At 31.9% G+C, this 17362-nt stretch overlaps 1 pseudogene; it reads right to left on the reverse strand.

Moving 5' to 3' along the window:
• Window positions 1-7213: 7213 nt before the first annotated feature.
• On the reverse strand, window positions 7214-9287 carry LOC149549796 (uncharacterized; annotated as a pseudogene).
• Window positions 9288-17362: the final 8075 nt, after the last annotated feature.

Genomic DNA, 17362 nt, shown 5'->3' on the forward strand with positions numbered 1-17362 from the left:
TGCATACAATAACGCCTAGAGCAATCACTGCTTCACAGGTCAAATCAAGCAATAAACTAAGAACTTATAGAATGACCAAAGACGAAACACGTGTATCTACAGGCACGAACTAAACTTCCTTGTCTTTGGACTCTGGCGACTAGATCTACTGATCACTTCTCTTCTCTCTGCAACTTCTAAGCTCTTCAACTTCTACTTCTCTCTCTCTATCACTCGAATGAACCAAACATTCCTTTTTACATACTTCCAAAAAACATTTCCCCCCTCATTTGCAAATTTGAAAACTCACCTACCTATATTAAATCTTTTAAACATTGTGCAGGTCATTCGAGGTGGTAGGTGGGCATTTCGCTCTAGGGGCAAGACAACCACAACATTAAATTCTAACACCCCCCCTTTGTCCTGAGCCAAACAAACAAGGATCACTACTGATCCACATCAACTACACCAAGACACTTTCTTAGGTGTACAAAACTTCCAAAGCCTAATAGCTTGGTAAACATTTTTGCTAGCTGATGCTCAGACTTACAAAATTCCATCTTGATATCCTCATTCTACACCAACTCTCTGATGCAGTGATATCTGATTTCAATATGCTTACTTCTACCATATAAGACTAGATTCTTGGACAATGCAATAGATGAGATGTTGTCACAATAAATTGTGGTTCCATCCTCTTGCCTTTGATTCAAATTTGTCAAGATCCTCCTTAACCAAATAGTTTGACATGCTAGTGCATTTGCTGCTATGTATTCAGCCTCTGCTATAGATTGAGCAATAATAGGTTGCTTCTTGGATGCCCATGAAATTGCACTCGATCCCATCTGAAACATGTATCTGGAAGTGCTCTTCCTATCATCTATACTTCCAGCCCAATCACTATCTGTATAACCTACCAACTTGAATTCATTTGTTGTAGTATACAAAATTCCAAATCCCTTGGTACCTTTCACATACCTTAGGATCCTCTTTCCTGCTTGCCAATGGAATCCTTTGGTGTTTCCATAAATCTAGAAATCAAACTTACTACGTGCATTAGGTCTGGCCGAGTTGCAGTCAAATACATTAAACTTCCAACCATACTCTTGTATAGTGTTGGATCCACTCTCTTGCTGGAGTCTTCTTTGCTCAACTTCAAACTTGTTGCTGTTGGTGTTGGGGCTGCCTTACTATTCTGCATTTTAAATCTCTCCAAGATCTACCCTACATACTTTTCTTGAGAGATGAAGATGCCATCATGCATTTGTTTTAATTTTATGCCTAGAAAGTACTTCAAGAGACCAAGGTTTGTCATCTCAAATTCATTTTTCATGACCTCTTTGAACTCACCAATTAGAGCCTTGTCATTACCAGTAAAAATCAAATCATCTACATATAAGACAACAATCAACACATTCCATTAGCTGCCTTGATGTAGAGAGTTGGCTCACCATTTCTTTTGCTAAAGCCATTGCTCATCAAATATGAGTCAATCCTACTATACCATACTGGTGGAGCTTGCTTGAGCTTATAAAGAGCTCTCTTCAATCTATATACTTTGTGTTCTTCACCTGTAACTTCATAACTAGGTGGCTACACCACATAGACTTCTTCCTTCAATATACCATTTAGGAAGGCAGGCTTCAAGGTTATTGTCTCTATAACTCAAATGAAAAGACACAATAAGAAAATTGAACTATCATAAAATAGTAACCAACCAGAAGAGAGTAAAGCTTACACTGAGCGAACTGTAACGCCCCGCCAAGGGATCCAAAAGAATTAACCTAAAGTTTCACTAAGTTTGCTAAACATTTTTTTTTTTAAAGTAAGAATGTATAACATACACATCAAACACATAGTAGCAGAAGCAATAACATGTAATCATCGACAACCATACATTGCAAGTTACATTTCTTAAAGATCCCAAGACGTTGAGTCACGTTTAAATTTAATTAATTCTAAGTCTAACAACTATCACATACATATGAAAGAATAATCAGAAAGTCCCATGTCCATTATATACATTTGTTCCGAATGCCTCTTGGTAAATTAATTCGGAATGCACAATCATCCTCTGTACAAGTCACAGGGTATGAAAGGCTTAAAAGAATATACATATGTAAAGATCAAGATACAACATCCTCAAATCCATGATACAAGGTACAGTAAAAATATATGAAACTATTCACCATACATGATACATCCATACATCCATAATGATAAAACATTTATCATAAAATCTAACCATCCGTCATAATAATCCAAGAGCATAGTGAAGGTAAAAGCCAATCACGAAATCTCCAGCCACGGTAACCACGGAATGGATCTCAATGGTAAGAGTAAAAGCACTACCACCCGACCGCGTGGAACCTAAATGGTCCACTCTCACCGCGCTGAGGAGATAGTCTCAAGTCCCAAATAGGATAACAAAACCTATAATCATAAATACTCTCTAAGTCCAGGAAATCCTATAAGTATGCTAACTCAAGGGTTCCTAAAAAGATCGACATCTAAATCCCAGAGGTACCACAAGACACGTAGGAAACCTAATATGCAAGCGGAAAAGTGTCATTGCAAAAGTCACGTAGAAGTTACCCGAGCAATCCCTTAGGAATCCCGGGTCCCTACTGATCCCTGCGGCCACTAGTATCCTCTCGTACTGACGAGGCATACTATGGAGTTCAAGGTCGTAACCAAGCATTCTCTCTACCCCATCCTAGTCTGTACTAGCACTCAAGGCATGGGAGAGAACATACAATTATCTTATTAGGTTCATTTTCCCTTATTTAGTGTAAATGTTTTCACTTATTAAAACAACTTACAATGGGTTACTCCAGGTAGCCTCTTAGGGCCCCGATCCCCATTGCAAGCCACTTCCCGACTCTACACATAGATAACCTACCCTAGGCTCATGAAATCACAAATCAAGAATCATAATAAAATCACCTCAGTCCTATACAAGCAACTGAAAAACATCATAAAATATAAGCCACAAAATTACATCAGTTCTTCATGAGCAACAGATAAGCATCCAATAATAATCATATGATCACGACAGTTCTCTATCAGCAACTGAAGGCATCAATGATAAATCACAAAAATCCAATGGTTCTCCAATGAGCAACCAGAAAGTATCCCAATAGTAAATTACAATACTGATCGAAGACTCCAAAATGGTCAAGTCAAAACATGACATCATCAAGAACATAACAAACACTTCAGTCCTCTCAAGCGACCGAAAAGCAATCCAAGTATAACTGATCGAGACTCAAAAATGGTTATCAAATATAACTGATCGATGACTCCAAAATGGTTAAGTCAAGTATCTCAAATACGTACATCTCAGCTTCACACAAGGAAACTGGAAAGCAATAACAAACAGTAAATACAATCATATCATAGAGCACTTCATCACATTACCATGGTCAGGTTAAGAAAGATCGAGACCAAATCATCATGACATCACATTCACAACCCCGAGCCTCTGGTAACAACCTAAACTGGTCAATGCTCTAGAACCACCCAAAACTCCCAAAGTATAAATAGTACAAACTAAATAGTACAGTTCAAAGTCTTAGTTTGATATGAAAGCATACAGTTGAATTAAAGGTAAGGTTCCAGCTTCTAGTTAAATGTATATTACAGTAAATGAGTCTCATAATTCACCCTTTCAATTAACCCATTCTTCTTTTTAAATAACATATAAATTTAGCCCATTTATATTTAAAGTCAACTAAATCTAATTTAGTAAGGCTAATGATTAGTTATTTATAAAATAACTAGATGATTAACATTTAATTAATCATTATAATTTAAATCTTTTAATAAGGTTAATCATACCCTACAACCAAATTAATATTTTATGAATTATTAAATTACTTAATAATTAACTTATTATTTAATAAGAATTATTAATAACTAAATTAAAATAAACTATATTAAAATTTGTTAACATTAATTAATTTAACACTTATTTAAATAAGTATTATTAAAAACAATATTAATAAATTTATTTTAATATAACATAATGTAATTTTTATTAAATGTAATAATTAAAAAAAAAATTTAAAAAAATTAAAAATAAAAAATAAAAAAATAAAAATAAAAAAAAAAACAAATACCCACCATACGTTTAGGGCCCGCCGGCCAAAGCCTTGCGGCCCCTTTAAAACAAGGGACGCCGCAGGCTTACAAGCCGTGCGGCCCTGCTTTTAAAAGCAGGTACACTGCGTAATCGCAGTACAGACTGACGGCGACCCCAAAAAAGGTATGTGGGGATGGGGTCAACCCCCTCCCCACCATATATTTTATTATATAAATTTTTTTATTTATTTTATTTGTTTAATAAGATTAAATTTAGTTTCAAAATTTTATTAATTAATGTTAGGAGTTTTTAAAACAATCTTCTCAAATAAAAATATATAATTTAAAAATTTATTTTTAATAAAATTTTAACCAAAAACAATCCCTCATTCATATACTTTATTATATTTTAAATTAAATTCAAACAACCTCTCTTGTAAAAAGTGTTATTATTATTACTTATAATATCATTTACAAATATAGTCTAATAGGAGAACTTCTATCAACGATTCGAATTTTCCTATCTTAGTATTTTCTTTCTTTCAAACCCCACCTAGATTTAATTACAATTCAAATTCGACTGAGGGAGAATTGCAACGATATATATATAATCTCGTAACCAGATGAAAACAACATACATGCCCGGATTCAAGTTTACAAGATTGAAAGATTCGTTGTAATGAAGTACAAACAATCAGATGCACAGTCACAAAGAAGACAAGAATATCAAATTGCATAATTCAATCAGTGATCACAACACAAGATCCTACCTCAATCTGATGCTAACACGTAACCAATCGAGAATTGTGAGAAGATTCGCTTCCACAAATTTGCATCCAGATTCGTCCCTAAAATTTCTCTCCCCAAAATTCGTGTCCAATCTTCATGTCCCCAGAAATGAACCTTCAATGTTGTGATAAGCAAATTTTCTCCTCAAATCGGGGCACTAATTGTGCGTTCACCCGAGAAGACTCTTTGCACAACTGAGTTAACTCCAAATTAACTTTTCTTATCTTATCTTTTATTTTGCATTCATCTTTCATGCATATTAAGTTGAATTATTAAATAACTTTATTTAATATTCCACTTGACTTCTATTTTTAATCTTTATTACTTTTAATCTCATGCGCACTTTATGAAATTAAAGTAACATTATTATTTTCACTTATTTTTTTAATCTTTTAATAAATTTCTTTTATTTAATCTTATGCATAAGTCATGCGAACTAGAATCTTTTATTAAAATAATTATATTTTCACTTTTTAAATTATTTTAGAAACTAAATTGATAAAAATATTTATTAACTCAAATAATAATAATATTTAGCATTTATTTAAAAATGAACTCTAAATATATTATTATTAAATTAACTAAATATTATCACGTTCTAAATTTAGACTTAAAGCTTTTATCTCCAAATTTAATTCCTTTTTATTTAATTAATTTCTCAATTAATTAAATATAATTAAATATTAAAATATCATAATAATATTCTATTAAATTAAATCATTAATTAATCGTTTTAATTAATTTCTTTTATATTTAAACTCATGCCTAGATCATGCGATCTAGAAACCTTTAATAATTTAATATCTTTTCCACTTTTAATTTATTTAAGAAACTTTAATTGATAAAATATTTATTAATTCAATTAATAATAATATTTAGCATTTATTTAAAAATGAACTCTAAATATATATATATATTATTATTAAATTAAATAAATATTATCACATTCTAAAATTATACTTAAAACTTTTATTTCCAAATTTAATACTTTTTATTTAATTAATTTCTCAATTAATTAAATATAATTAAATATTAAAATATCATAATAATTTTCTATTAAATTAAATCATTAATTAATCCTTTTAATTAAACTTAATTAATAGAAAATACATCAAGGACTCATAAAGCAACATATGAAAACCCATCATAGAAGAACACATACTAAATCAAACAAAAAGAGTTATAATCACGAAATAACATCATTTGATGCATTCGGAGGGTCCTTAACTCAGATACTTGTCCTAATTATCAATTAGGACAATTGGCTAAGGGTTTAGGAATTGGACTTAAGAGTTTATCTCCCCTCTCTTACCATTGAGATAATGCGATAGGGTACGCTCATCCTGGCAATTCAAGGAAGTCGATACCCGGTACCTGCAACCTGCATAAAATCCACACATGTACAGACACAATATTCTAAGCTAAACAGACAATGGGAGGAAGTGGTGCATCGTGTAGATCCTGACTAGCAGGTGACTACGACTCCCTTCCTTAACCACATCAGAAACACCATACATAAAGAAAACAAACACGCACACCATACACATGCAGTATGGGGTAAGTATCCATAAGAAAGCACATGTGATAATAAACCATATAACTAATCATCATTGATAATTGAAGACATTGAATAATCATCATACATGCATGAAATATAGAGTACCAAGTAATCTCATCATATAATAAACTGAGTGTAAAACAACATCTGATAATCTCTCAAATAATAATACTGATCATCAAACATAAATTGGCCTAAAAGAGTTTGGCAATGATGAAAGAAATGCGACTTAGGGGCAGGCACTACACGAACTAAGAAAAAATTGAATCATGAACTGCTTTTCCAATTGAGAAAGAAAAGAAAAATGAAATAACTCTTTGAATTACTATAGCTTGCATTTGAATACATTGAATTCTTGAAAAGAAAATTCACATATCTCTATGTATTTTCTCTACGAAATGATACTGGCCCCTCAATACAAACTAGCCTTCATTTTGGGATAAATACAAGGGCTAACTTATGACACAATATTGTTCAACCTTCCCAAGAGAGCATTGCTATTCTGCAATAAGAATTAAAGGTGTTTGTGAGTACTAATATCATTTATGATGGCAGGGAAGGGTTTATACTCCAATGCATGTTGCATTGAAATTGGTAATTCTAGAAATCAAGCCAGAAAACTAAACCCATATACAATGCTTGAAATTGTGCTTCTACAAATTAATTAAAAAAACTTAACTATTCAATAGCATGCATCTCATGTCAATCCTCAAAATGGCTATAAAACTTTGTCCAAAATCTGTCTTCAATGTTTTGATTTGTACCAAGCATCTAGTTCGCTACTAGAGAATATGACCAACACATCTACTTGTCAGGTTCTACAAGTGTTCAAAATTTGATTTGCCTTTTTATTCTTCCTAACCTATTGTACCCAATGCCAATCCTACTATGCACCATTTTTAAGGCCAGGTCTGCTTTTCTAGGTTTTCGCAGTGCATTGATGAATGCATAGCAAAGTTTTCCAAGAACTTGATGACCCTTGTCTATAATTCCATTTGCTAACTTGCATGCTTGTTTCATGCAGCCAGCCTTGCGCATGACTTTTATCATATCAGCATACATTGTATCAGGAACCACACCCATTGTTGCTAGCTCATCTAATATTCTGCATGCTCTAGTCACATTACCTTAGAGACAAAGAACAGTTAAAAGGGTCCTAAATGACACTGCAGTTGGGGAAATACCCTATCAATCATCTCATCCCACAGTTTTAAGGTTGTCTCTGAATTGCGCACTTTGAAATGCCCATCAATCAATATAGTATAGGTGTAAATTGTTGTCTCACAACCTTCCTTTTCCATGCGATGCAAAATCCTCATAGCCTTATGTATTTTTGTATCTTTGTAAAGTCCATCAGTGATTGCATTGAAGCAGAATACATCTCTAACACATCCCCTCTTAGACATTGCCTTAAAAACTTTTTCTGCTTCCTCTATTTTACCAGCTTTACTTAGCTCATTAATGATTGCACTATAAGAAAATGCATTGACATCAAGACCAAGCACCTGAGACAATTCCAAAAAATCCCAAGCTTTCTCCACTTCACCAACTTTACAAAGTCCATTAACAACTGTGCTGCATGTAAGCTTGTGCAATTTGTATCCCCTTTCTTGCACCTATTCCAAAAGTTTCAGGGCATTCTCCTTATCACCCACTTTAAAAAAAGAATCAACGAGGGTCGCATAAATTTCCAAATCAGGCTTGCATTCTTTCCTCAACATATCACCTAGTAGCTTATTGCCCTCGTATGGCCTACCTTCATTACATAGTCCACAAATCACTAAATTGTATGCATGGGAAGGTATTTCTAACTTTCTGTCAGGCATCTCCTTGAAAAGTGACAAAGTCTGATCAAACCTACCCTCTACATGAAAGGCCTACATAAGTGTTAAATATGTAATCTGATCAAGAAAACAATGATTAACTTCCATTTGTCTCAAATATTCCATGGTTGCCTCAATCCTTCCAACTGTACAAACCCCCTTGATAATCATATTATAGGAAACAACATGATCTAGTCCATTCCTAACCCCAACTCTAGCTTCTTCGATCATCATTTCCAAAATTCTCTCAGCCCTATCTACACAATTCTTGTTCACCAATGCATCGATTAAACAGTTGCAAGTAAAAATATCTGGTTGAATCCCATTTTCCTTCATTGCATGCCAAATGTCCCATGCTTCCTCTTCCATTCTTTTCCTACCAAAATTCTTCATCAAAATATTGCATGCATAGAGCTTTAATTTAGATTTTGGCAATTCCCTATTCTCATGGTTTTCCAGGTTTGCAGAATTTCTCATATCTTCTACATTTTTAGGGTTCTTAGATATCTTAGCTTTCAAAGCTGAGGCAACAACAAAAATACTATCCACATCCTCCATGGCTCCCAAGGACTCAACCACAGCAACATAGGAGGCTAATTCGTGCTCAAAACCCTGTTGCTTTCCAGTCCAATTGAGAAACCTAAATGCAATTTTTGGAGATTTTTGAACTTTTGACATTCTAAGTACATGTGTAATGAATTGTGGTGATAGCCTGAGGGAATTTTTGGCACACAATTCTTCCAAAGTAGTCTCCAAATTAAAATTAGAATAAGAATTTAGTAAAATTTCTAAAACCCTAGAAACCCAAGAAGAGGGTTTTAAGTACAAATTAGAGAAACCTAAAAAAAGTGGTCCAGGCCATTGTGGGTGAAGAGAAATGGAAGAGAAAATGTACCTTGGATTGCTATAAATTTTTTTTGATAAGTCTTGCCCTTTATTGTTGTAATCTATTTTGCTATGATATTTTTCTGCAACTGGTAAATTCTTTGAAGTTGTGTTGATAGACATGAGCAGGATAAAGGGATTCCTCACCTTATATGTGACATCTTCAGCATTGAAAATCTTGATGAATCATATTATTTCCAAGCGTGGTAGGATATCAGATAAAAAAACCCATAACTGAAATTCTAAATTATGCAAAGTATACAAATCAATAGAAGACTTTTTGTGGTCGTATGTCAAATCATAGTCTCTGTTGAGCAAGGTATTTTTGCAAACCAACAATGTCTATCAAAGCTACTGTAATAGTAAGAAAGGATCAAAGAAAAATATTTTTAAAATTTGAGGCAGGCAAATTTATAAAATTAGAGTTAATCTTGTTTGAGGAGTGTTCTCACTGAAGCTAAAAGTGTTTTAATTTTTTATTAATTTAACTAAATTATATAATTATATAAATGTTTATACTCATGATCACAAAGATGTTAACCTTTTTTGGCATATTCTGTCATCTTCCATCCTTTGTGTTGTGATGTGGAGCCTAATCAAACTCAGAAGTTTATTCGGCACAATTTCCCTCTAGATTATTTCTACAAGGTCTGGGGGCAGCTTCTGCAAGATGGGGTCAAGGGGCAGTGCCCCAAGTGTGCTACCTATTGTAGTACAAGGTAGGGTCAAGGGGCAACACCCCCATACGGGAAGCCAAAAATGAACTTATATTGTAAAAGGCACTGGCTAACATTTTTCTATTATTCTAGCCTTAATTTTGTAAGTGATAAAAAAATTGTATAAAAAGGCTTAAGGTTAGGGATTTTCATAATGTGTGATGCGAAAATTGGTTCTCTTCTTTTTCATGTCCTCAACTATTGGGGCTCCAATAGGATCAACATGCTCAATAGTAATGGTATTTGTGCATGATATCCAAGTCCTCCAAGGTGTAGCTTCTTCAAACTTTTCCATACATGAAAGTTACCACTATTGAGATTTGGTACTTCTCTTTTTGACATTTTGAGCTTTGTGCTTCTAGTAGCCTTAAAATAGTCCTCTTAAGTAGAATACTTTTAGAATAACTGAGAGGGGGCAGGGGTGGTGAATCAATTATCCAAGGTCCAGATGTATAAGTAATTTTTTTCACAACTTAGTGAACCCATAAAATATTTATCTTCATGCGTGCATCTATAATATTATGAAATCATTTAAAACTTGTAGGTTACTATCAAATCAACTTGCAAAAATGTAAATATGAAACATAAAAAATTAATCAACACACTTGACACAATGATTTATGTGGAAACCCAATTTGAAAAAAACCACTAGCAACATGCTACTCTTTTTCACTCTTCTGAAGTGATGCCCTGTGAAAGGCCAACCCTATTAAAGGTTACAATACACATTGTTAAATGTGACCCTATTAAAGGATTTCAATAACCCTATTAGGATTGAGCCTTGTTAGAGTACTTTAGACCATTCACTTTGAATGTCACTAGGTTAAAGGATTTACAAAAGACTATTAGGTCAACCTTAATCCAAAGAATTTACCCTAGACTAATACAATTGTTAGAGAGTAATAGTAAGGCTTGACTTGATAACAACTTATAACTTCATTTGTAGATTATAGATCACTATTTCAGTCCTCCATTCTACTTGGACTTCATATTTTATAGCTCTAATAAATTGTTCACCCTTCAAGCATTCATACCCTTAAGCCTTCTTGCTTAACATACCAATGCAGACTCTTCTCTTAGGTTAGTTGATGTAGTAAAACCCTTGACTCCTTGCCTTCTTTAGGTTCTCACACATGGCACACTTTTCTTCTAACCAACCATTCCTATAAATAGAAAATTAAGATCTTTTGTCGTTCATTTCCTATCATCCAATTTAGGGTTAGGATGGATTAGGTAGGATACAATGAATCTACCCCACATTCTATATCTCTTCTAGAGACTTCTCCTTGAATCTTTGTTGAATTTTGCCTAAAAATGGTTTACCTTGAATTCTATACCACCAACTCATCAACCTTATCTTCCACCTCATTCACACGTTCTAAGAAAACAAACTTGTTAGCTTAGATCCATCGAATTCTTGATCTTTTAAACAATGCAGTCTCTCAACAGTAAATGGATTTTGATGCTCGACACATACTACATTGCTTGACATCCTCTATGGAATTATTTGGAAAAAACTAAAGTTTACTTGTGCTTGGTACCAACTAAAATTTACTTGACATCCATTGTTTTGCTCAACATACACTAGAGTAAGCTTTTACTCAGCTCCAATTGATTTTCAGCTCGACTTGCACTAACTTTCCTCGGCACCTACTATCCCCTCAATCAATCTTTTTAGACAAACTTTGTTTAAGTTGTTTTTCTAAACTTTCTTAGTGTAACCAACCTTTGTAACCTTTAAGTAGATTATCAATGCATCATATTATCACTATCTTAACTAATTCTTGTACTTCTTTACATAATCATAACTCAGCGTTCCCTCTAGGTGCTATTGTTACATCTTTTGATCAAATCCTCTTCATCAATCAAATAAGTGATACTATTTAAATCATATAAGCAATTGTCTTACTAGCAAATAAGAGGTTTGACATTAGTAACAAAACAATGATTGAAGTATGTTAATCATACTTGTATCAATCTATTCTCAACAATCTCCCTTTTTAATAGTCTTCTTCAATCTATTCTCAATAAATCGTGGCATTGACAAATATTTTCCTCACTTAGCACCTCTACTCTCATCTCCCTCTTTGCAAGATTGTGATCTGATTGTTTTCTACAATCGGCATGAAGTTGGGTTTCTTATTTTAGAGTCTCTAATAATTTAAGATTTAGTGAAAATTTCCAATATATTTTTATAATATTATGCTTGGAAAATATAATCTCTTAGATACATATACGATTATCATTCACTTTTTTGAGATTTCTAATTCATAGATAATCCATCTAAGCGGTTCAGATTTTCATCCTTTCTCAATAAGGTTCTGTGTTGATAGTGATCACGAAATTTTTTTTAATGTGCTTATTAGTGTCTGTGAAGAATAAATGTTAATTGATTCAAAATGAAGTAAGAACCAATAAACTTTAAGGATATAAGGGAATAGTACAAAAAGATACATGAAATAAGGAGAACAAAAATAGAAATAGGTATATAAAATTTTACATAATTATCAAACTGTAGAGTTACAACAACTACTTGAGCTGGAGCTCTTTTAAAGACCCATGACCATTCACATCCTTCTCTTTACATTCATCTATGTGTTTGGTAACATCTAACCTTCTCAAATGGTATCAATTATGGCTATTAACACTTTTGATGATCATTGACTCTTCCATTCATGTTATGGCTTTTCTACAATCCATGATCAATTTTCTAGAGCTTCGATATTCTCTTTTATTGGCAATGACTTCATGCAAGTTCACTGTCCAAGTAGTAGCCTTCCTCAAACTCTTCATTGACTTCAAAATGATGATTTCTTTATTTTCCATGTCTTCTTCAGATAGAAAACTATTGAACCCTTTGAATATCTTTCCTTACTATCTTGGAAATGGCTCTATACTATGGAGATCTATTTCTTTCATCTCCAACATTTGGGTCAAATTGCTGGTAGATTTTATTTGCCTCCAAATAATCTCTCTCTAACCATAAGATAGCTACAAAATTTATCAACTACCTCCATTTATTGCAACCTTTTTAGACTCCCAACAATCTTAGAACTACTTTTTCTTTGACCAAATAACAATCCACTTTTTTCTTTGACCAAATAATAATCTACTTTTTTCGTTGACCAACAATCTACTTTCTATTTTGACAAGGGCAATCCAATTTTCTCTAGCCTAGCAATTCCTTTCTTTGCTTATGAAATATTCTTTCCATAGACATCATCACTTCTTCACATGAATCTAATGTGAGATGGAGGAGTTGAAAGGGGAGCAAAACAAAATTTTAAGTTTTCTTTTCTACATTTTTCATACATCTAGTTCAGCTTCATCTCTTCCATTCAAATGCTATTAAAATCCACAGCTTTGTACAACTTCTTACAATGCCATGATGAAGCACTCTGTCAGGAGAGTGCATAGAAAAAATATTACCATAATTTATATAGAGGCTTACCTATATGATGAAAGGGAAAGAGAGTAGTAATGTCAGAATAACCTCGAGTTTAAGAAGTCACTGGAGGCAAGAATGGATAGATTAGAGGAGTTAATGTGATATCTTGGGAAAATTATCTTTACTTGACATTGAGATTTTACTACAGACTGGATGTCCATACAAAGTGTGTGACAATGAACAATTTATATCTAGTACTAAATGAAGATTCTTTTGAATCCAAAAAAAAAACTATTTCAATTCTTAGTGAGATGTAACTTAATAAGATCTAGAGTTGCTAGAAGCAGAAGGTCAATTTACATAAGTAGTTAGATTATAATCTCTCACATTGATCTAAGTTATAAGAACTTATTACTTTAAAAATAAGTATTTGGATAATAAGGTCTAGAGCTACTTGAAGCAGAATGTCAATTTACATAAGTAGTTGGATTATAACCTCTCACACTAATCTAAGTTATAAGAACTCATTACTTTAAGTATTTGGATTATAACCTCTGACACTGATCTAAGTTATAAGAACTTATTACTTTCATGTAGGTTCTCTTTAAATTATTTTTTAGCAATCTTTTTCCATGTGTACTTTATTTTTTTGATTTAACTTTTGCAATTCATTATTATTAATTTATTTAAGTTTTTGATAAGAACAACTATGTTCTTCATTTCTATTGGTGATTTCCTAAAATAATTGATCTCCTTTAATAAATTTGTGTTAGTCATTTGATAACATACAAAGATTTTAAAAAAATTGAAAGTCTTACTCAATCGGATGTTGAGTGTGTTATTATAATTTTAGCATTTTGGACAAGTGAATGGTGTATTGTGACTGTAAATAAAGGTTAGTTATGCTTTTCCTAGATAATAAACTTTTGGCTACATTTTGTATTGACAATAACAGGTGCAAGTAAACATGATAATAAAAGGTGCAAGTAAACATTATATGATGTATTGTGCAAGCAAACTTTTGGTTACATTTTGTATTGATAATAAAAGGTGCAAGTTATATGATGATAAAAGGTGCAAGTAAACATTTCATTCCCTAACAATTTTGTCACTACAAGATGCAAAAAAATAATTGAATTTAGCATTTGAGATGTTGATGTCAACAACTTCAAAGACTGAATTTTGAATTCCTTCTTGAACTATGTCTTTTCAGTTAAAATCTTAGCAAAAAATGTGTTTATTCCTCTCCCACCATAGAACTCAAACCACAAAAGCAAGGATACATCTCCAGATAGAAGAAAAAAAGATTTAGAAAAGAGCACAAGCCATGCTTGAAACAAGTCCCATAATTTGCATGGTAAAGGCATAGAGAAACTCAACTTCTTTAACACACATGTCCAATAGTCATGAGCAAATGGACATAAGACCCACTATGTTACTTATTATAAAAATTGATAAGTTTCCTACTATTTTATAGATAATATTGAAATTCTCTATACAATTTAAGATTGTTGTATAAGTTAGATTTGATAGGTTCAATGATATGAAAACAATGACACTTTTTGATGTCTGATTTTGATTGATCATTCAATATTATTTGATCAAATTGATTCCTTTGATTTGATGATTTAAGGTGATTGTGAGCCCTGATTGGTAACTGTTAATTAGATGCATGAAAAGTGACAATATTTAGTGAATGCTAATTTGAAATATTGATGGATGATGATTGAATGAATATTGATTTTATTGAGTGATGTTTGATTGTCGAATTGGATGTTTTTTAGATGAAGTAATGCTTGATGTGGATTTGATGATTTCTTGCTTGATCTTATTAATTGATTGTTTTCTTTATTTCTTGAGGGAGTAATGATAGATAGATGGATGATGATAATTAATAAGTCCAATATTTAAAATAAATACTTTATTGACTTGAAATAGTCGCCACCTTTTTTAGAATAATATAATATTCCCCATTAATTCATAGGTTCAATGATATGAAAACAATGACACTTTTTGATGTCTGATTTTGATTGATCATTCAATATTATTTGATCAAATTGATTCCTTTGATTTGACGATTTAAGGTGATTGTGAGCCCTAATTGGTAACTGTTAATTAGATGCATGAAAAGTGACAATATTTAATGAATGCTAATTTGAAATATTGATGGATGATGATTGAATGAATATTGATTTTATTGAGTGATGTTTGATTGTCGAATTGGATGTTTTTTAGATGAAGTAATGCTTGATGTGGATTTGACGATTTCTTGCTTGATCTTATTAATTGATTGTTTTCTTTATTTCTTCAGGGAGTAATGATGGATAGATGGATGATGATAATTTATAAGTCCAATATTTAAAATAAATACTTTGTTGACTTGAAATAGTCACCACCTTTTTGAGAATAATATAATATAAATTGATCTATCTTCTATGTCCTCATTAATTTCAAAACCTTCTAGCTTTACATCTTGCTATCAAAGAGTCAATCCTCTTCATTGCAATTTTTATTTGCACTAACCACAACCTTATAGAGTTACTACCATTTGGAAGAGTCACAATCCTCTATATCTTGTATTGCTTGAAAGAATGAGAACCCTCTGTAATTATCACTCTTTGAATGAATCATGATCTTTCATCACATTTTCCCTTTCAAGGAATCACTTCTTTATTTACTTCTCTTTTTTTCCTTTTATTAATTTTTATTTGATGCACACATTCCCTTTTCTCATCCTTCATCTCTCCAATTTTTCAAAATAATTTTTCTTGTTCTTTTTATATCCCATGTTTAAGGAAGTCACATGTTTTCATTTCATGTTGTTAATTAACCAAATTTAAATTTCTAATTATATATATATATATATATATATATATATATATAATATTTTTATTTTATTATTGTTGTTTATATTAATGAATCTTATTTCAAAAGAGAACATTACAAATAAGCATTAAATTAGCAAGAAATTGAAATGGAAAAATAATATCAAATTGCCTTTGTAGCAAGAGTCAATGAGAAACATGAGCCCATTACAAAATAAAATAACATCTACAAAGGCATCAACCAACAAAAATGCCTACAAAAAGAGATTTTGTCTACCCCAAAAGTAAAATGTCCTAGATAAATATGTAATCCACCAATGTACCTTGGATTTGAGGCACAATAAAAAGAGAGATAAAGAACTTATGATATTTTTCCAATCTCTTTTAGTTAGCTCAAAGAGGGATGCAAACTGATATTTAGGAGTTAAACTATTCATACTACTACATGACCCCCCATATGGTTATTCTTGACGATAAAGGATGCTCCTTGCTTGAGTTATAGAAGTCAAGATAGTCACTCTCAAATGTTACCTCTTATGTACATCATGCTTCCTAGTTGATGTTGTTTTCTCTTAAAATTAAAAGGATAGAATATTTCTTAAATTTTGGTAAATTATGTACCTTAGATTTTTGTGATTACATTTTCACTTAAAATATGCATAAATGTGTAATATGTGAGAAAAATGTGAAACAAGAAAAATGGTGAATTTTTATCATTTATTGATGTATTTAATTGATTATTGACTTTTTCACTAAAATATGAGTGCTTTTGATAATGATGAAAAATGTGTATAATATCATGTGAGGGATGTATCTTGCATGTGTAATGCAAGGATTATGATACTAGATCTTCATGAGATTCCTAAGAAATCTATCTAGCATGTCTTGTATGAAACAAAAAAACTATGGATTTTTTTAAAATCATTGCATGTTGTACTTTGCATTTAGGAATGCGTGAGATTGTAAAAGGAAAAATGATATTGCATGAAATGTGTGTTTTCTAGAAGTTTAGTCATGTTCTTTATTGCACCTTGGATGTAAAGTGTTGTGTAGCATATACTCCCTCTTTGTAACTATTGTCAGTCACCTTGTATATACACTATGACTTTCAATTTGTTATGTTATTTTAGCTTTGATGAATTTGTAAGTGATGAAGGGCTAGCTTGAAGTTTTCTTTTTTCAGTATTCTTATGACCATTTAACCACCAAATTTTCTATCTCTCTATAAATGTGGTCCTTGTTCATATTTATTTCTGTTGATTTTTTTCTCACTACTAATTTTGAGATTTTGAATTTAAATTGTGAACTTTAAATAT

Source organism: Cupressus sempervirens, chromosome 7, assembly GCF_028749045.1.
Source record: "Cupressus sempervirens isolate cs-2001-9-10 chromosome 7, ASM2874904v1, whole genome shotgun sequence".
In the NCBI taxonomy this organism is placed as follows: Eukaryota; Viridiplantae; Streptophyta; class Pinopsida; order Cupressales; family Cupressaceae; genus Cupressus; species Cupressus sempervirens.